The sequence below is a fragment of the Leucopleurus acutus genome (genome assembly GCF_964270905.1).
Source record: "Leucopleurus acutus genome assembly, chromosome: 20".
NCBI lineage: Eukaryota > Metazoa > Chordata > Mammalia > Artiodactyla > Delphinidae > Leucopleurus > Leucopleurus acutus.
The window spans coordinates 29889492-29910884 of NC_139162.1; the positions used below are offsets into that span (position 1 = coordinate 29889492).

At 44.2% G+C, this 21393-nt stretch overlaps 1 pseudogene across 1 annotated transcript in view; it reads right to left on the reverse strand.

Moving 5' to 3' along the window:
- Positions 1-261: 261 nt before the first annotated feature.
- The window catches only part of LOC309977063 (mitochondrial import inner membrane translocase subunit Tim29-like), a 95411-nt pseudogene continuing 74279 nt past the window's right edge, over positions 262-21393 (reverse strand). Inside the window, exon 3 of the transcript in view lies at positions 262-1014. The product of the transcript in view is annotated as a mitochondrial import inner membrane translocase subunit Tim29-like (transcript). The remainder of the gene's footprint in view (positions 1015-21393) is intronic.

Consider the following 21393-nt stretch of genomic DNA (forward strand, 5'->3'; position numbering starts at 1 on the left):
TCTGGCAGTGATTAACATGACATGGCATGTCGCTCTGCTCTCCCCAACCCCCAGACCAAGAAGGCTCTATGAATTAGCTTCAGCTCACAAGGAACAGGTCAGACAGAGGCCCCCAATTTTGTGAAATCCCAGGGAGAGAACACTACACGTAATTTATTTCTATCACTCTGCATCTGAGGCTTGCACACACCAACTGCACAGTCCCAGGCCAGCCGTCTGCCGGGGTTCAGAGCCCGGTCCGGACCCAGGCCGGACTGGGTTTCATCTCGCGACCTCCAATGGCACCAGCGGGTCAGCCTGGCTCAGGGCGACCTGGTCCTTCTTCTCCTGCTTTAAGACCTGCTCCTCCCACAGTGCCTGGACCACGTGATAGGCGGTGAGCACCACGGGCTTGGGCTTCTCCTCATCGAAGAGCCGCTCGTTGGCCTCTGGGTACAGCTGGTGGGGCCCGACTGCGCGCACATGTGCCGGCAGGTGCAGGAACTCGTGGGCCTTGAGGTCGCAGTCGCGCATCTGGGACCCCGGCAGCCACCAGCGGCCCACGAAGCCCACATCTGCGATCCGGTCCAGGAAGTCGGCCCAGCAGGGCTGCAGGTAGCGGCAGCAGGCCTGGTGGGGGCTGACCTGGGCGTCGAAGGGCGTCTCATACACCAGCGAGCAGAGGCCCGGGCTCACGGGGCGCCGGCGGCCGCGACCCGGAAGTCAGAGCGGCTGCTGCATGGACGCTTCCGAGTCGCGTTGCGTGAGGCGGCCGCCAGCGGAAGGAGGGTCCCCGACGCTTCGAGAGGTCGCTCCAGGCCAGGGCGCAGCAGGCCGCCGCGTCCCTGCAGGCCTCGGAGGAGTCCCAGAGCGGAGCGAGGGCACCGGAGCCCAACCGCGCCCACTTGCCGGGCTTTGCAGACGCAGCGTCGCCCTCCCTTCCGCGGCTTCGGGACCAGAATCCCTCCGGAGCGGCCACCGCCCTTCTCTTCAGCTTGGCCAGGTATGCGAAGCGGAAGGCCGGGGGAGTCTCTTCTGCTCAAGCGCCAACATTGCGGTTCGTGGCCCCTTTTTAATTAAAAAAAAGAAAAGAAAATGAGATTTTACGACTGCTTGCGTAGAATAGAAATATTTGCCTTTATGCCCACATAGTGAAAGTATGCATCTTGCTTCTTGCAAGAAGCGGACGTTCTTGTGCTGTGGGCCCCAGGGGCGCGGTGCCCGCAGCATCTCCTGGCAAAGTCGGCCCCGAGGGGGGGCAGCCGGAGAGGCAAAAGGTCACGCGGGGAAAGAGGTGAGCTTCGCTTTAAAGGAACTTGGAGGGCTTCCCTGGTGGCGCAGTGGTTGAGAGTCCGCCTGCCGATGCAGGGGACACGGGTTCGTGCCCCGGTCCGGGAAGATCCCACATGCCGTGGAGCGGCTGGGCCCGTGAGCCATGGCCGCTGAGCCTGCGCGTCCGGAGCCTGTGCTCCGCAACGGGAGAGGCCACAACAGTGAGAGGCCCGCGTATCGCAAAAAAAAAGGAACCTGGAATCAAACTTGCACTCAGCCACTTATTCGTGTTTGGCTTCAGGCAAGTTATTTGCTCTGAGCCTCAAGTTTCTCCGACGTCAAATGAGGATAATAGATCAGAGCAGCTCCCTAGGATTGCGGTGAGGGTTGAATGAGACAGTCCTCCAGACTCACGCCTTTACGATTGCTCAGGGTCTGACATTTAGTAAGCGCTCCATAAATGGCGGCTGTTACTCTTCTTCTTATTTTATTATCATCGTCTTCCCTAAGGGTTTGACCCATTTGGCCAGTATGGTTGCTCAGCTCAGAGCAGGGCCGACACCTGTCTGCCCACCCACTTTCTCCCTGGCAAGGTGAGCAGGGGTCTTTCCTCCTGCAGGCATTAGGCCTAATTCATGGTAGCCTCACTTTGGGTTCCTCTCGCAAAGCGAGTGTGGGCCCGTGGGGCTGCCAAGCCAGCTGGTTGGTAACGCCCACCCCAGGCACAAGCTGATGAACCTCACCTGTGTTCATAGTTGGGGAGGGCAGTGATGGTAGCAGCCATCGCCCTGCTCTGTGACTGCTGAGATTATCACATTCCAGGATGCTAAAAACCCGCAATCATTATTTAACGCATTTGGTTGAGTTTCAAGCCTTTTTTTTTTTTGCTATGTACACAGATTATTATAAATTTTTTAAAAGTACACTATTTAAGGACCTGAATCTATTCTTACACATTATTACTGGAGAGTAAAAAAGTTCCATGAAATTTGAGTGTGTGTGTTTGGGTCTTTTGCTAGCCTAAAGTTTCCATAACTACATCTGTTTAAGATTCTGTGGGTATGGAAATCTCATATTGTTGATCTAGAAGGGCTATTTTTGCTTTACCAAAGGCCAATCACACAGGTCAGTGGCAACCCCTCCCCCCGCCTTGCTCAACTGCTGTTCTTTGGGCATTAATTTTAATGTTTAAATAGTAAGTGCGTTTTCCAGACTGCATAAAGCACTAGATAAGCAGAAGGCCACTGGCTTGGGAAGAGGAGAATGCTCAGCGAAGCCTTTCACATAGAGAGAATGCTGAATATCTCCACCATTATTTAGCATCAGAATCAGTTATGGTTGTCTGACTGATGGACAATTTTTTCCCTACCTGCTCTCTTTGCAAGTGACCTATACTGTCTAGACAGTTGCATATTATTTATACATTCATTTCAGATTTTATGATTTTTGTTTGTTTCAGTAAAGTTGTGCAGGTTTCATGCAGCCAACTATTGGAAATGTACTTCATGAAAAGCCATATAATTGCACCAGGTGAATGCTTGCATTCTTAGAGTTGTGTCACCATTAAAATTTTTAAAACGTGTTTTCTTTTTTTAAGAAAAGACCATTATATGAGCTCTGAAAAAAAATGAGACCAAACTTTCCAACACACACTCCCCTCCTATCTTCAGAGTACCAGCAGCAGGCCATGGAGAGAATTAAAGACAGCTAATTTCAAAGGTTCTTAATCAATTCAAGTTGATCCCATTTGTTGATTAGGGAGTCAAAACGCATTATTTGCATTCTGTTTCAAATTCAGAATTTTCTTCAGGAGATTTGAGGCTGGAGAAATCTCTTTCAGAGCGATCCCTTGGGCAATAAGGGAGTTAATTTGAAAACTCTGGTGAGTCTGATGGGTTTTGAAAGTTTCACATGAAACATTTATAATGGCTTCTTTCAGGGTGGTGGATTTTGGTTGAGTGTGTGTGTGTGTGTGTGTGTGTGTGTGTGTGTACTTGTGTGCGTGAGGGTTCTTAGGAGTCATGAACCAGTGGCTGAAGCTTTGTGTAATTATCTGGGTAGTGAACAAAATGCCCCATTTCCATCCAGATACATGGTGTTCTGTAGACATTACAGTTGGAGAAGGGCGAACAGCACGAAGTTTAGGATTAAATGGAGGGACATTCCGTTCCCGAGGTGCATCTGAAGCTTGGGGCTAATTCTGTGCAGGTCTCAGGCCCCAAGTCTGACCAGCCCCACTACCTTGGATGCGCAGTTTGGAACTGTGTCTTTTCCTGGCTTCATTGTGGGAAGACTTTCTACATGAGACTGAAATTTGGTATGGGTTCCTTCAAGCCCATGACCTGGTGAGCTCTGGGAGACATGCCCTGACCAGCGTCAGAGGAAGTGAACCCGAGGGCCAGTTCTCCTGGGAGGACGTGCTCAGTGTAACCAGAAGTGAGGGCATGCATCTGGAAGTCCCTCCGCTCGGATTTCACCTCCCGCCCTCCCAACCCCAGTGAATTTTGCTAAAAAAATCCCAGCCCTGCTTAGAAAAGAAGCATGTTGATGTGTGTGCCCTACATATTGGAAGAAACTATTTCTTTGGGGCAAGATTATACATTAACCTACTTGCATCTCATTTATGTCAACTGGAGATGGTGAGGGTGAACATTTCATAGGAATTATATGAAGAAAAAAATGTAGCTCCAGCTGGATACACTTTGTTCCGTATCTTTGGAGTCTCACCCCTAGCCCCTCAATACGTACCCGCTTACACTGCTTCCATGTTCCATGGGGAGTCACAGTGGACACCTTAAAATTGACCCTGGTCACCAAATTGTCAACCATGTTCTGTTTATCAGCCAACACCAACATTAAATCGTAAAACTTGCTTACCAGGTGGCTAAAGTTATTTGGGATGTAAAAATATCACAATGAAGAAAGCAAACAGTCTTCACCACTCTTACAGAAAGGGAGAAAGTTTCACCTGTCTAAATACCAATTCTAAAACACACCATTTCCTTCGATAACGGCAAAGTGGTCCTTTTCAAAGGCTGTTTCTTTCTCAGCTTTGATTTCATTTTCTATTCCGTTCCTACAGTATAAGATTAATTCCCACATTCTGCATATTGCCTGGAGTTCAGCACACATGTTCACCGAGGTGTACAGCCCTCAAATAACTTTGGTGCCTCTTTCACCCACTGTTAGGAAGTATATTTAAAAGAAATTGCCTTTTATAGATTTAAATTACAAAAGTACTGATATCATGCAAAAGGCAGTTTAACTCATGCAGGCATACAAATAGGTAAATCTTAGGGAAAAAGATACCAAGGCTAATATGAATGTAAATAGGATTAGCTGCCTGCATTAGCAGCGGCTGTGAAATTTAAAGTACTTTCTGTTAGGTTATTCTTTAAAATACACCTATATTTCATGTGTGCATTTGTAGATATTTGGGAATATATATTTTACTTTGTCTTGAATTTTGTAACAAGTATAGACAACGGTCCTGAGCTCCACTTATTGACAGCCAAAGTAGAAGGGGAATTTAACTTTCTTGACGGTTAAATATTTATTGATGTAGAATTTTAAATCTCTAGGAAAATAGGACACATTTTGACCAAGAAAACAGAGATTCATATTGCAAAGAAATTAGAAAACCGAGTGTCTAGTGGTTTTATTTTTCTTTTAAGAAAAGCCTTGTTTGTTCCCAAAGGTTGAATCAGATGTCAGTGAGCAGTTCAGAGCAGGGATTGGCAAACAGTAGCCAATGGGCTGGATCCAGCTCCCTGCCTGTTTTTGTTCATCCTCCAAGGTAGGAATGGTTTTCACGTTTTTCAATGGTTGTAAAAAAATCAGAAAAAGAGTACTTCGTGACACATAAAAATTACGTTAAATTCAAAACTTAGTATCCATAAATAAAGTTTTATTGGAATATGGCCATGATCACGTGTTTAAATATTGGCCGCTTTCTCACTCTAATAGCAGATTTGAGGAGCTTATGGCCTCTAGGGCCTAAAAGATTTACCATTTGCCTTTCACAGAAAAAGTTTGCCAGCTCTAGGTTTCGAGTAAAAGTATCTTTATGCACTTTATTGTTGAGAATCAAAATCACGTTATTGGAGTTGGAAATCCGTTCTGAAAAGAATCTCTCATATTTGCTTACATTGAGATTATTTTCTTAGCTAGAAGCATCAGAAACAGATTATAGGTAATAAGGCATTTTTAAAAAGTAAGCCACAATCTAACAGAGCACCTAAGGGCTACAGGTATGAGTCTTTGGATGGAAAGATGTGTGGTCAAGTGAGAGGGAAGAGCCTGGATCTGGAGTCCAACTCCCTGGGCTCACATCTCAGGTCTGCGACATAAGTTATCATGCTTAACCTTCTTTTTTTTTGTGTGTGTGGTACACGGGTCTCTCACTGTGGCCTCTCCCGTTGCGGAGCACAGGCTCCGGACGCGCAGGCTTAGTGGCCATGGCTCACGGGCCCAGCCGCTCCGCGCATGTGGGATCTTTCCGGACCGGGGCACGAACCCGTGTCCCCTGCATCGGCAGGCAGACTCTCAACCACTGCGCCACCAGGGAAGCCCAATGCTTAACCTTCTTGCTCCATAGTTTCCTTATCAGTAAAATGGGGGCAATAATGAAAACTTGTCTCATAGGGCTTTGCCAGAACTAAATGAGATGATGCATTATCACACGTTTAGATGAGTGCCGGTCGGCAAAGCTCCGTTAGCGCTGGTTATTTTTTTTTTTTTTTAATATAGGATGTTGGCATTTAAATCCTTGTGTATTCTGAGAGTTCACTTCCATGATAGAAGCACCTATTCTTTAGGTCACAGTATTTTGAAAGGTTCATTAAGTAACATCACTTTGGGGTTTTGGAACACTTCCATGTGATGTGTATGCCAGCTGAGGATAAAATGCTAAAAATACAGCTTCCAGGAATCATTGATCAGGAGTCAGTTTTCTCGAGCTATGCTGAGGAATGGGATGGGATCAAAAGAATTGCTGAATTGATTTGCTTCAATCCAGCCTGTCCTATATTAGTTAATTTTAGATCTAGTTAAGAATATTCACTTAGTCCATCATTTTCACATGAAGACATCAAGGTCCAGAGACTGGGATAGACTCAGCCAAGTCACACAATAAAGCAACCCCAGAGCCATGAGAGAACTCAGGACTTATAACTCTCAGACCTGGAGCCTAACAGTAAAAACACATGCACTCAGCACCCTTTTTCTTAGACCATGATACTTAGCACGGTGCCCAGCACTTAGTAAGTGCTTAGTAAACACAAGAACAACAAAAAAGAATGAATGAATGAGCTACCTGAAATCTTCAAAGCCCTTTAAAACACACACAAGCATGAGAAAGATTTATTCCAATGGTTAAATGAAGAAAACGCTCCACAAAGAATTTTTTATGGTAGATCTGCCCCAGTATCTTACACCTGAGCACCTGCTGTGATCCATAGAGTCCAGTCCATCACTTTTTTTTTTTTAACATCTTTATTGGGGTATAATTGCTTTACAATGGTGTGTTAGTTTCTGCTTTATAACAAAGTGAATCAGTTATACATATACATATGTTCCCATATGTCTTCCCTCTTGTGTCTCCCTCCCTCCCACCCCTCCAGGCTGTCACAAAGTACCAAGCCAATATCCCTGTGCCATGCGGCTGCTTCCCACTAGCTATCTACCTTACTACGTTTGTTAGTGTGTACATGTCCATGACCCTCTCCCGCCCTGTCACAGCTCACCCTTCCCCCTCCCCATAACCTCAAGTCCGTTCTCTAGGAGGTCTGCGTCTTTATTCCTGCCTTACCCCTAGGTTCTTCATGAGATTTCATCACTTTTTTTTGCCAGTAAGAGTTTGAATGATTAGTGATTCAGTCCATACATAATGAGTTTATGCTTTTTCCTTTTCCTTTTCACCTACTCATAATTTATATTATAGTGGTATATTATATGGATCTCTATAAACCACCTCCAATACATATTGGAATAAGGTAAAGTGTGCATAAATAAATGAATTGATATATGGATGGATAAAGTACATAAAAGTGAGAAGGAGAATAAATGGATAAGTAGGTAAAAAGAGACGGTCAGCCAACAGCCATAAATTGCTTAGATGGGTATACAGTAGGTGCTTAATGAATATTGGTTGACAGGATAGCTAGATTAATATATTTTAGAAAGCTTTTCAACATGCAAAATTGCAACAGAATGTAACCTGACCATTAACTTGACCAAACTGGGCACATTGTTCCAGAGCCCTGGAGTTAGATGAGCTTTCTTCTGTCTGGCCTCACAAGGAGCACGGGAATACAAGGGCACCTCCTTCCCAGACCAAGTTTGATGCACGAAAATCTAGATTCCCAAAACAGATCAAAGAGCCATGCATCTCACTATTCATTCATTCGTCGAGTCCCTGCATTTTTGCCAGACCCGTACTGAATGTTGCACATCCAAAGCATTGTGCTTACCCTCGTGGAGCTTATAGTCTAGAAGAGCAACTAACATTAAACAGATATTCACGAAATATTACAACGTAGTTACACTTCACTAGAGAGGGTGCCCCCGGATATGGCATGTGGAGATTGGTTTGGCTAAATGGTACCTTTATTTAGCAAACCTTTAGTGGAGAAGACCTGATGGAGGAGGACAGATTTAATAATATATGTTCTCCTGGTGTTTAATGGTGTGTGAAGTCCTTCCCACAGGTGGGCTGCATGATCACAATCCAACCATCAGCACTTTGGGGCATTTCTGTTCTCAGTGGAAAGCTTGTAAAACCAAGAGTCAGAGAAACCCATTGATCTAGAACTACCTTGGTCCACATAGGCCTCTTTTCTAAGGCTGTATGCACAAAGCCAAGGTCATTTGGAGGAAGCAGGAAAGAACTCAGCTTTTGAAGATGCAGCAAAGGGTTAGACAGCCCTGTTAGTTGACTGCATCACTGGTTCATCAGTTGGCTACTGTCTCAGTGTGATTATGAATATTCCTCTTGCACAAATAATAAATAATTGATATTTTAAATAAGCATCATTAGTAAGTTATGCACTTGATAATTTGGTGGAAGCATTTGATGAGTGCCTAGATTGTACAAAACATTGATCTACATGCAGTGGAGATGGGGGCCTCGAAGGTGTGCCACTCACATCTCCCTTCCAGAAAGAACTTGCCATTCAGCTACAAAGAAGGCAGTTACCTCAAGCCTCTATTTGTTGGCCTTCAGAATCCACCTCAGCTTTCAGCCAAGACCATGCTCTTCCTAGGCAGTCTCTAGGTCTTGGCCATTTTTGCCCCATGCAGAACTCCACCAACGGCAACCATTGTTCTGGAGCTTCCTGTTGAATTGGTTAAGAGTTTATCGGATGAACATTATGTTCTGAGACTCTTTCTTCCTAATCCTGCTTCCTCCCCACTTTTCCTTTCACTGGTATCAGCTCTGCATTGTGGTCCAATCTTGCTTCCTCCTTTGTACCAGTCTCCCTTCTAAGATGGTTCCCAATGATTCCCAGCCTCCCAGCATTCACGCCCTTGTGTAATCTCCTCTCCTTGGCTATTGGCTGGACCTAATGACTCACTTTTAATAAATGGAAATCAGCCAAAAAACAATGGGAAGCCATTTCTGTGACTTCGGTCTCCCTAGGGCTCTCTTGCTCTCTCCCCCAGTTGCTCACTCTGATGAAGCAGGCTGCCATATTGTGAGCTACCCTATGGAAAGGCAAGAAATTTAGGGTAGACTCCAGCCAATAGTCACCTGAGGGCCTCAGATCAATAGCCTTCAAGGAACTGAATTCTGTCAATAACCATATAAGTGATCTTGGAAGCAAATCCTTCTCCATTTGAGCCTTTAGATAAGAGCAGAGTTTCAGCTGACACTGATTGCAGCCTCGTGAGAGACCTTGAGTCAGAAGTACCTAGTTAACTTGCGCCATATTCTTGACCCACAGTAACTATGGGGTAATTTGTTACACAGCAATGACTAAATAACGCATCCACTTTTATCTTTCATAGGCATTACTCCTTTCTGGAGAACCCAGCTCATCACATCTGATCATCACATCTGAGCCGTGGGAGAAAAGTCAAGGTAGGAAATGCAGACCTGATGGTCAGCAGCATAGACGTGGAACAAGAGATGATATCATTTCGGAGCGCGAGGTTGAGAAGAGAAGGGAGCGGGCTGGGATCTGTGCATAGCTTCAGGCATTGGAATAAGAGCCAGCCAAGGAGACAGAGGAGGGATCAGAGAGCTTCCTCCTCTGGGACATCTTTCCTCACTCTTCCGTGACTCCTCCCCACTGCTCCCCTGCAGGGGTTGGTGAGATGCTCCCCCACACCCACCACCCCGTTTCCTCCCAATGCAAGTCATCCTGCTGTATCATAATTGTTGATTTCAGTGTCAACCTCCCTAAGAACCCACAAGAGATCCTTGAGGGCAGGGCTAGTGTCTTCTTCACCTTGACTTCCCAGTGTTTCACAAGGCTCGTGCTCAGTAGGAACCCATGCAATGTGTGAACAAATGTATGATCAGAATGTATGCAACCAGCAAAATGGGATGTAAGTTTGACTGTCAAAACATAACTCAGTGAACAATTCTGTATTAAAACCTTAAGAAGGGGGCTTCCCTGGTGGCGCAGTGGTTAAGAATCCGCCTGCCAATGCAGGGGACACGGGTTCAAGCTCTGGTCCGGGAAGATCCCACATGCCGCGGAGCAACGAAGCCCGTGGGCCACAACTACTGAAGCCCACGCGCCTAGAGCCCATGCTCCTCAACAAGAGAAGCCACCGCAATGAGAAGCCCACGCACCGCAACAAAGAGTAGCCCCCGCTCACCACAACTAGAGAAAACCCGTGCGCAACAACGAAGACCCAACGCAGCCAAAAATAAATAAATAAATAAAATAAATCTAAAAAAATTTTTTAAGAAGGTAGATCTCAAGTTTCTTACTGTAATTAAAGAAAAAAAAAACCTAAACCAAAAAACTATAGCTCAGCTTTGTCAACATCTGCCCTGTAATACATGCAAAGTAATATATGCAGTTTTCTCAGTTAACCTTCCTAACTCTGTGAGACAGTGACTGCTATTTCCCACTTCACAGGGAGGAGACCAAAAATGATGCATTAGCTAGTGGGCAGCAAAGATAGAGCTTGAATGTGGGGACTTTGAGGTCCCGCTCTGCATGGGAACTAAAAGTTAGGTGAAGGCTCCCCAGCCTTCAGTCTGGACTTAGAATCTGCTTCCTGTGTCCAGAGGCTGAGTCTCCAGGCAGTAGAATCAGCCTTCCCTTCTCCCTTCAGTCATCTGGATCCTGGGAAGTTCAGTCCCTTCTGGCTGAGATCTCTGGGGTGACTGGCCAGGTTGGGTGAAATGTCTGAGATCAGCTTTTTGTGGGGAGAGACTGGCCTGTAAACAGGAATAGTATTCTAACCGCTTACCACCCAGCATGCTCTGTTTACCTGTGGTTGGCTTCAGTGTCATGAAGATACAGACATCATCTGTCCTTTGAACTATGTCACAACTATTTGTTGCAAAGTAAAAATTTCGTCAATAAGCAAGTCATTTTTCTTCCTTTTGGATCATTCCTCCTTACCCATCCCTCCCCTGCCCTAAATTGACAAGGCATATGGCTGTTATATAGATACCATCTCAATAAGCTGACTTTTCCTGGCAACATCAACAATATGATGCGATAATGTGAGGATTGTACACATGCAGGTACAAAAGCTTTTGAAGTATCGGGGTGGGTACGTTTTCCTTGTAGCATAAAATCTGCATGCTGAGTGAGCATCTGCTAGTCACTGTCTATTCATATTATGGCAATAGCCAGTTAGTTGCACAATTACTGGGCACATTTTCATTAGATGCATACCATGTTTTTCCAAGAACAATTAAAAAATACCTGGAAATGGTCATGGAAAGTGTCCTTTGTTGATTTGACTCAGTTAAACAATGATTTCAAATAACTTTTGATCTAAATTTCTGTATAGAGCCTCCAAATTCTTAGTGACAAGCTTTATCTGTTTCTAATTTATAATAGAGCAAAAAGAAAATTTATTTTAGGGTCCAGGAAATACTTCCTTAATCTCGATGTGTCCTATCACTACAGGGAGTAGCTTTGAAGAAGTGGAGATATCAACTCAGCAAATGAAACCAGAATAAGGCAAGGGTGCTGCTTTGATAGGAGAATTAGTTAGTTCCACTCACAAAGGGGCTACAAGGCAGTGGGACAAGCATAAACTTAGGAGACTTGCTTCTCTATTGAAAGTGTGGTCCATGGACCAGCAGCGTGAACATCACCTGAGAGCTTGTGAAAGATGCAGAATCTCAGACCCCACCTTAGACCTGTGGAATCAGAACGTGCAGGTTAACAAGAGGCCCAGGTGATTCTTGTGCACATTAAACTCTGAAAAACTGCTGTAGCACCAGCCTTGCCTGTAACTAGACAAACCGGAGTATTATTCTCCATCTTTAAAATGAGGACTTTGGCCTAGAGTGGTGCTTCCTAAAGTAGGATCTTCCAAATACTGCTATCCTAAGATGCTCCTTGGGAAAGAGGATTCTGTGGTCAAACATGTTAATGAACAATGAATGTTAGCTTATTCAAGGCTCTGATAAGTCCTGCAATAAAGGAACCTTTTTAAGTAGCATTATTTGATCTCTAAACCATTTTTCACTAAAATTCCATCCCATGGAATTAGTGTTCTACTGAGCATGCTCTGAGGGAAATTGTTTTGGTTTTTTTTTTTTGCAGTACGTGGGCCTCTCACTGTTGTGGCCTCTCCCGCTGCGGAGCACAGGCTCCGGACGCGCAGGCTCAGCGGCCATGGCTCACGGGCCCAGCCGCTCCGCGGCATGTGGGATCTTCCCAGACCGGGTCACGAACCCGTGTCCCTGCATCGGCAGGCAGACTCTCAACCACTGCACCACCAGGGAAGCCCAGGGAAATTGTTTTTAAAAGTCCTCTTTACCTCCCCGATTCTATAAAATACATGTCCTCTACGAATTTTAGTCAGCATTTGTGTTGTGACAGGTGGTCCTCTCAGTAATCTTCAACCAAATCTAAATATCTCCTCTTTCCCAGCTTGTTTGAACCTTTAGAATGCTTGACCTGGAAGCTTAAGCCAAAAGATAAATAGTGTAGGGGGACCAACCGCCTTCCCTAGACTGTCCTGGTTTTAGCACTCAAAGTTCTTCATCCCAGGAAACCCCTCAGACCAGGGCAGTTGGTAACCCAAAGTAGATCCGTCTTAACAAGATTGACAACTGGCTCGTTTTCCATTCCCCTTCTCTCTCCTCCCCTCCCTATCTAGTCCCTGTCTCTACCTGGCTCCCCTCAAATGATCAGCACGGGAGGAGTTGCCTGGTGGTTTGGTCAGATTGAAAGACACATGAGAAAAAGGGTAGTAGGTGTTGAGTTTGCAGACACAAACCATGTGGGTCGCAGTTCCAATGAATGGAGTTGTCCCATTCAGCCAACCTGATACAAGAAGAAATCCCAAGCTTAAGGTAGAGTGTGAGTGTTTGCTTCCCAAACAGATGCATCATAATGTTGAAAAATAAAGACCTACTTTGGAGGAAACATGAATGCTAAACATGTCAGGTGTATTTTTGTATCTTTTCATCAGTTCTTGAAGAAACGCAGTATCCCCTATGGTGATGAAATCTAGATCGCTCAAGTTTCTGGGTATGGAAATTTGGGGCAGGAAACACCTAGACAGCCCCTGCGCTTGAATCTTTTTTTCCTGAGGCTTTCAAATATATTACATTTGATTGACAAGATCCGCACATGTGTACAAATTTCCTAGTTCAGGGATTGTTTTTTTTCCTTGCTACAGTCCAACCTCTATGAAGTATTCTTTGTTAAAGAATACTTTGTGGAGTCCTCCTTCTAATCCCTATAATTCTAAATTCCAGCCTTACCTCACTGTGCATTGCATTTTCCTAGTTTCAGTTCGAGGGAACGTTTTAAAAGACACCATTGCAACCAGAACTGGATGCCTCAGTTTTTGCAAAAGCAAAACCAAGTACTAGCATCCTTTAAATAACAGTATTTTCTGATGTTAATGTTGAATTGATCCGAGAAATGAATATGTATTGATGGTATTCTTTTGGGTTTTGAAAATCCTTACAACCACATAATTAAATGAGTGCCTTTAGAAATACTGATAAAAGCCCATTGCCATTCAAATATCTATACAAGACAATGGCCGTAAGCTGTGGGCTTGGGAGATTAGTTTGGCCACGAGCCAGTGTTTATCACAATATTTCCATCTCAGCTGATAAAATTTAATCATTCTTATTTAAATAGAAATCAGAATTAATGCAGGTTTTAAAGAGAAGGAATAATAAACGAATCACACTATCTTTATTTCAGAGCTCCTGGCATATATTGTCTATTCAGAATGGAAATGCTAGCAGTTGTTGTGTTGTTTTTCTACCTTGGACTTTCATTCCAGAGTCCTCCAAAATAAGGAGCTATTGCTTCTCGAATATTTATGTCTTCAGCTCTGCTTTAAATAAAGTGGTTCCCACCCTCCTCTCCAGTGGGATAAGCAGGGCTTTGCGTGTGCCGGGGATTGTGACTTGAGTTGGAAGCAGCAGGGCACGTACTTGAGTGATTTCTCCCAGAGGGGCCATGGGTTTGGACTGTCCATTCACATCCTCTTGCCTGGGTCCCTCAAGACCAACAGCGGGAATTGAGGAGGCATCCAGTGTAGATGGAGTGTGTGGCTGGCTTTGGACCAGAACCGTAGTGCTGCCAGAGGTCAAGTCCAGAGCCAAGTCTCTCCCTGGAACAGAGACCACAGCTTCATGTAAGCAGTTACAGCCTAAAGAAACCTTATTGGTCATTTAGTTCAACCCACTCATTTTGTGGACTAGGAAGTTGAAATCCAGAGAGCAGAATTGACTTGATTCTTCAGGGTCACCCTTCAAGATAGCAGTCTTGTTAGTATCACACTAACCTGGCAAGTCAGTTCTCCAGACCCCAGCCTGGTGTTCTTTAGACTTTGTACGGTCCTCTTAACCCTGGGCTAGACCTGGAGTGGACGCAACTCAGTACTATTTTGTGTGACTCTGCGTATACATTTTTGGTGCATGTCTCAAAGGGTGTGTACCAAACCAAACCCGTTCAAATTTAAGTAACTCCCCATCCACAAAATAAACAAACCAACTAAAGGAACCACATTTTACCTCAGGATTTTTATTTCTTGGGTGGAGAGGTGTAGACAACCTTATTTCTCTTCCTCCTCCTTGAAATAATATTTTTTAATATTTAAATGTCTTACATTTAAATATTAAAAAACCCAGTTTCCCTGTCATTTCATTGTCTACATAATATTGCTAATATTAAAAAAATAAAATAATTCCAATAGGTAAAATTTACTGATCATTTACTATGCTCTGGGCACGTTACTATCTCATCTAATCCATACAACATCCCAGTGAAGTGGGTACCATTTTTATTCCCATTTTACAGTTGAGAAAACTGAGGCTCAGAGGGGTCAAGTAACTTTCTCAAAGTCACCCAGCTAGCAAGTGACAGAGCTAGGAGTCTAGTGGTGGAGCTAGTCATAGTCCTAACAGCTTATCAAAATGCAGTCTGGCTATAGGCTCTGGCTCTTAACCATGATTCCATACAGCCTCAGAAATGTGGATTGTTAATTTAGCCAGCACTAAGGACTTACCCGAATTTTTAATTTCATTTCCTCTTCAAACTTTATGATGAATCCCATTGTTTCCATGACTGTATACTCTCTCCCAGTTGGAATGAGGCCCTAGTAAAGTCATTTGGTGTAAACAGTTAAATTTGTTAGAAAAGGCATTTTGGAATCAATTTGACTCTATTGCTTTTGACTTTTTTATGAATTTCAGTTTGGGTTAAGGGTGTATCAGACTTCAAAACATCTGGTTAGGTCATTTAAGAACCTTCCTGAGATTTCACAACCCCTTAAGACTTCCTTTCAAATGCAGACATTTCCTCTGTCACCACACTCTTACAAATGCTTTGAGAAACAATGAAACAGTGCTTTATTCATCTGCAATAATGTAAAGAAGACCTCCTTAATCTGGCATCAGTGGGAGTAAGATGTTTCACATGAGTGAAATTTCCAGATACCTCGACCTTAGACGAGATGACCTTAGCTCTTAGATTTAAGAGCTGGGAATTTTTTTCTCAATAGGTTTTGATAGTCACACATTCCTTTCTTTTCTTTTTGTTTTCTTTCTGTTTGTTTTTCTTGGGTTTTAACCTTTCTTGATAACCCAGAGCTATGGTCGTAATCATAAATACTATACTATGTACCCTAGTTGGAGGCTCTGGGAAGAATGATCTTTTGGGATTTGAGACTTGCAAACAAATGCCACTTTGTAATGAAAGCATCCCTTAAATTATTTGACGCCTTTAGAACTTAAACTATAAGCAGGATGATATAATTTGAGAATCATGCAGTAGTTTGAATACAAATACCACGCTTGCATTTTGATAGGCTGTTAGGATTATGAAGACAAGTTGAGAGGGTTAGTTAACTGTTATGGGTGGTCTGGGCTTACTTAGCATAATGTCCTTCAGGTTCATCCACATTGCTGCAAATGGCAAGATTTCCATCCTTTTTAAGACTGAATAATATTCCATTGCATGTATACACCACATTTTCTTTGTCCGTTCATCCTTCCATGGACATTTAGGTTGCTTCCATGTCTCCTATTGTGAATAATGCTGCAGTAAACATTTGGGTGCATATACCTCTTATAGGTTCTTTTGCTTGTTGCCCTTAGCTTGTGTGTTTTAGTCTCTGTCAAACTGAAATTTCAAACATAATAACTCAATTGAGAAACTCATGAGTGACAGATGGTCCTCTGTCTCCATTATTTATGATCATGTCTCGACTTAAAAATTACCCAGGTAGTGAAGAAAGTCACGTTTTGCATGACATTGGAGGCTGTTCCAACCAGTTCGCTGCTTTAAAAGGAATATTGGTCTTTAGATGTCTTAAGTGTCCCTTTAGGAGTCTGCCTGACCAAGAACAAGAGAGAACAAACTTAACTGAGGTCCCAGCAGTTCTGTCCGTTCCAACCCGAGTCCCAGGGTGAACAGACAGTGCTGACCCCCAAAGAGGCAAAAGGCAGAGAGTCTGGGCTTCCCAGGCCATGCCCGTTAGACTTGAGCTAGATCAAGTTTCCTCATCATCCCCATCCACTTTCGGGGGTCTGTGCTGGTAAATACCATTTTGGGCAGGTTCTCCTTGTTTTTTTTACCATGGTTACTGCAGGGGCACCCTTGCTGGACTTACTGTATTTCCTGCTGCTGCCAAAGTAACACTGGTCATTCTCCATCACCTTTGTCTTAATTCCCCAGAGAGAACCTTGGATTCAGGACTTTTGAGAACCCTCCTCTCTCCCATCCCTCTTTTCCAGCTTTTCCTGCCCCTCCACTCACTAACTCAGGCACTTAACCCCCCTCTGCCCAGGTAGTCCTTCAGTTATTCCCACCTGTCAGTCACTTTCCCTTTCCTTTTCCCCCCCTCCTCCCATCTGCTGATTTGTACCCTCCACCTACTGGTTCTAGTCCCAACCTGCTCTCTAACGCTGTGTGATCCTTGGCAGGTTGCTGCACCTCTCTGGACTCCATGTGTGCATCTATACAATAAGAGAGTTGGATTGGATCAGCAGTCCCAAACCCAAGTGCAGGCAGGGTTCCAAAACGAGAAAATAAGACTGATATACTTTCTTTGCATATGAAATGATACTTAAAAAATTCTTCCCTTTCCCATCAAAACCTACTTGCTTTGATTTTTTTTGCTGAAACACATTACCGTCTCTGTCTAGCTTTCATCTTTCAACCAAGGATAGAGACAAGGGGCTGAGAAGTAGGTCACAGTTCTGTTTGCTCTAAGAACAAAACAGCACAGGTGTGATGACATATAGCAAATGACACCAGCCTCTGTGTTGTGAGGCAGTAGGGAGCAGTGGAGATTGTGGCAACTGGAAAGCAGGACACATGCCCAGGCTGAGGGAAAATCCTGTTGTGCAGCCCCAGATGGGTATAGCTTGGCTCTCCCTAACCCAGTAGGATTTGGAAATTCAGGTTTTTAATATAAAAATCTCTCAATGTTTTATTTTCTTCTTAAACACTGGCATCTAATTTCAACTCTAAAATTTTTTTTAAAAAATCATTATATTAGTGAGCACCGTGCAGGCCTAACAAAAGAGGCCTCTGGGCCATATTTGGCTTAGGGGAGACCAGTTTGCTTCCTGGGGATTATAGGGCCTCTTATATAAGAGTCCCTATGTGTTTCCAGTTAATAATTCAGCACCTCTGAATCACATCTTTACTCTGTGGATTTTCAGCCCTTGCACATTCGATTTATACTAACCCAGCAATCATTTCATTCATTGCTTTGCAGTTTCTCGAACAGTTTCATTTCTGTGTTTTATCTCATTATCTGGATCGCTTGTTCCTTAGGGCTGAGCCAAGTGCTGGACTAGACTCCAGGGAGAATTGCTAGGGTGAAAGGCGCCGGTCTCTGCCTTGAAAGGGAGAAGATGGGATGGAGCATAGCTGATCTGGGCAGAGGGTACCGGGGGAGGTGCAGCCCAGGATGGGCCTGAGGGCAAGGGCAGCCCTTCCTCAGGTCTTTTCTTGATTCCAGGTGTCATCTCTAGCCCCAGCTCCATAGTTCTTTGCCCAGACCACTGCAGGAGCCCCCAGTGACCCCCTAGAGCTAGTCTGGTCCCCTCCAGGCCTTTGAAATCACAACAGCCAGAGTGACTTATTATGTTTGTCTGGCCTATTCTAAATCTTCTAAGGGCTTCTCATTGCTCTTTGGATGAAACCCCTAGGCGTTAATGGGGCCTAAGAAGATCTGCCTGGTTTGACCCTCTCCAGTCGCATCTCCAGTCCCATCTTCACATCCCTGCTGTCTTCTCCATTCTTGCCTTTCAGTTTCTCAAACACATTCCCTTTCCTCCCACACTGGGCCTTTGCACATCCTCTGCCCTCTGTGCAGACGCTGCCCTTTGCCTGGTTAAACCCTTCTTAGCATTCAGGTCTCAGTACAAGGGTTGCTTTCATGAGGAAAGCTTTCCTGAGCCCCCAGGCTAGGTCAGGCTTCCCCGTGGTCTGTGGGAACAGAGGTTTGAATTGCCTTCTTCACCATTAAATTCCTAGATTGTACAATGCCTGGCGCAGGGTCGGGAGAAAATAAATATTCACTGAGAGGCAGAATAAAGAGCTGCTGGAAGGGTGTGATTTTAGGAGTACTTGCTACATCCCTCTGTCCTAAAAGTATGCCCTCATCTGGGTCCTCTATCACAAATTAGTTTTACAGTAAGAAATATGGGTCAAGAAAAAGCATCCTTCTATAGTCCCTCCCTGGGAGGAGAGTTTAAGAATAGGCAGGGTGAACTCGGGCGACTGGGAATGTTCCCCGTGCCTGATAATTTTCGATCCGATTACTGCACCGATTACCACCTGAGAGATGCATGCGTCTGAGAAAAGCCATTTTCATTTTGAGGGTGCGGCATTCAGCACCCTGCTATCTGGTGCCTTGTTACCCAAAGCGTAGTCTGTGGTCCAGCCACATGGGCATCATCTGGGAGCTTGTTACAATGTGTATTTGACATGGACAGGCACTTTTTCTAGTTCACTCTTGTATTCCCATGGCCTGGAGTGGTGCTAGGTACACAGAAGGTATCCAGTGAATGTGTGAATGAATGAGCGATGGAAGGACCAAAAGCTGGAGTGAAGGGCTGTTTGAATGCAGGCATGTTGCAGATGAAGGGGGAATGAATGAATGCTGGATGAATGGACACGCGAGCGTGACATCATAGGCGTGTCAATGATGGGTTCCTTCCCTATGGGCACAGGGCCCTGGAGGAGGGGCTAAAGATACCCCTAAGGCTTCCTCAGGGGAGAGGGTGGGCCATCAACCACAGGCCCAAGAGGTGGACCTTTGGCTTTGATTGAAGAAAGGGCCCCAGGAGAGTGGCTGGACTTCTTCAGGAACATGGGGCAAGCCCATGTTTGGGCATTAAAGTAAAACAAACAGCTAAACTGTTTGGTCTGTGAAACAGTGATCCTATTATTCCCAACCTCGACAAAGCTTGCTTAACTTGAACTTCAACTGTTGTCATTATTCATCAAGACAGCGCAACCCTAATCCCTTGGTCTTAGCTAAGCCCCAGGCTTGCCTGTGCTCCTTGCAGTGGATCCCATGAGCAGATCCAAGCCACAGAGAGAAGAAAAAGGAGAGCAGATGACCACCAAGAGGTTGGTGATACATCCATGAAGGCCTGACTGTCCAGGCAAAACTTCAGAGGAGAAGCTACATTTTCTTATTAGTGTCATATTCCCAGGAAAAATAGGTCTGAAATATTAAGTGCTGAGTGTGGAACAGTATATTGTTTGGTAAATTTTCTACATCATGATGAAAGTATAATAGTTCATACTTATATAGGCATTGCTCCAAGAAACTAACTTATATGAACTCATTTTACCTTTGTAACAATCCAGTGAAGAGCTATTACCACCCTCCCATTTTGCTGATGAGGAACTGAGGCCCTGAGAGATGAAGTAATTTCACCCAAGGTCACACAGCCATTGAGTCAGTAGCAGAGCTGGGATTCAAACCCAGGCAGCCAGGCTCCCCCGAGTGCATGATCTCAAACTATCTACTACCCAGCCTCATCTGAAGTCTGAAGACTATTAAACGAAGGGATGCGTGCATCCCTTCATGCATTTATTTATTCTGCAGATCTGAAAGCATCTGTTATAAACTAGACCCTCTCCGTAGGGATCCAAAGGCAAAAATAGCAATTCCTTACCCCTGTACAGTGTTTTAGAAAGTATTTCCTTGATGGCCCAATGATCCTCTTCACAGATGTGGACACCTGACGCCCGGAGAAATTGTGTGTCTTTTTCAAGGTCCCGCGATTAGAAATAGAACGAGCTAGAACCTGAACCTGGATGTTCTGACCGCAGACCCAGTGTTATTTCCACCCTAACACGCTTGTTGAAAATACTGGAGGAGATTGGATACACAGACATGTAATAGGAATAAAACAAGATAGAAATGGTTTGTGCTTTTACAGAACATGTTAAATACAATGGGTAGCTGTAGGTTACCATCGTGTAACAGCCTACATGCTACCATCCTAGTGGAAGAACTCACCTCCTTTATCAGCCTTCCTGGAGAGGTGTTGGAGTGTGTTGTTTTAAAAGAATAAATACATGTATAAAACATCTTGTAAGATGCACGATTAAACCAGCCACAATTTCCTTTCCAAAGAAAGTATCATTCTGAACCTCATACTATTAGCTAAAAAAACCCTATTTGCCAGTTTATGAAAATAATTTGGGGTCCATATTTCTCCGCCTCGTGGACTGACTTGCCCACTTAAAAGGTCGCTCTTTTGAAATGAACTCTCATTAAAATGCTCGGCTAGTGACATCAATAAGTTTATCCCTTGGAGAAAGCAAGCATGCTGGGGCTGTAATGACATGGTCTTTTGGTGATCTGAAGGCATTGATTAACCCTCACCTGCCAGAAATCATTAGCAACCAGACTGCTATTTTCTGATAGTTTTGAAAGGAGGATAAGTTTTAGTAAATAATCATTGGCCACTTTCCCAGGGGGAAAACCAGGCTGGATCAGCGCTGAACCGCCACACTGGTTTATTTTTTAGTGGGTGTATTCAGGGAGGAATGGAAATTGCATTCCAAGCAGCTAATTATAGGATAAGTGTGCCTACTTAACCAGGGAAAGCATGTCAGCTCTGCACAGAGCTATCCTATTATATACATTTACTGTTCTCTGGATAATTAACAGGATCAAAATATTACTGTCAGATTCAAGGGGAAAATTAACACATTATCTTAATTGTCTTTTCTACTCAGGTACAAGGCATTACCATTTCAAAAAGCACTTGTTTAATACATTGGAATTTTAAACTGCAGTTCGTGAAGATGCCGTTAATCCCTTTCCAAACTTTGATCTACTGTTGTGATATCTTTGGACCCTGATTTCTCTGTTTCACTTTTGAACTGTTCAAAAAGGTCATAGAGGGTTACCACATTTTACTATTACCTTTGTTATTGAGGTTATCTCTACCGTATCTCTATGAGAGACTATATAATGGTGACCTGGTGC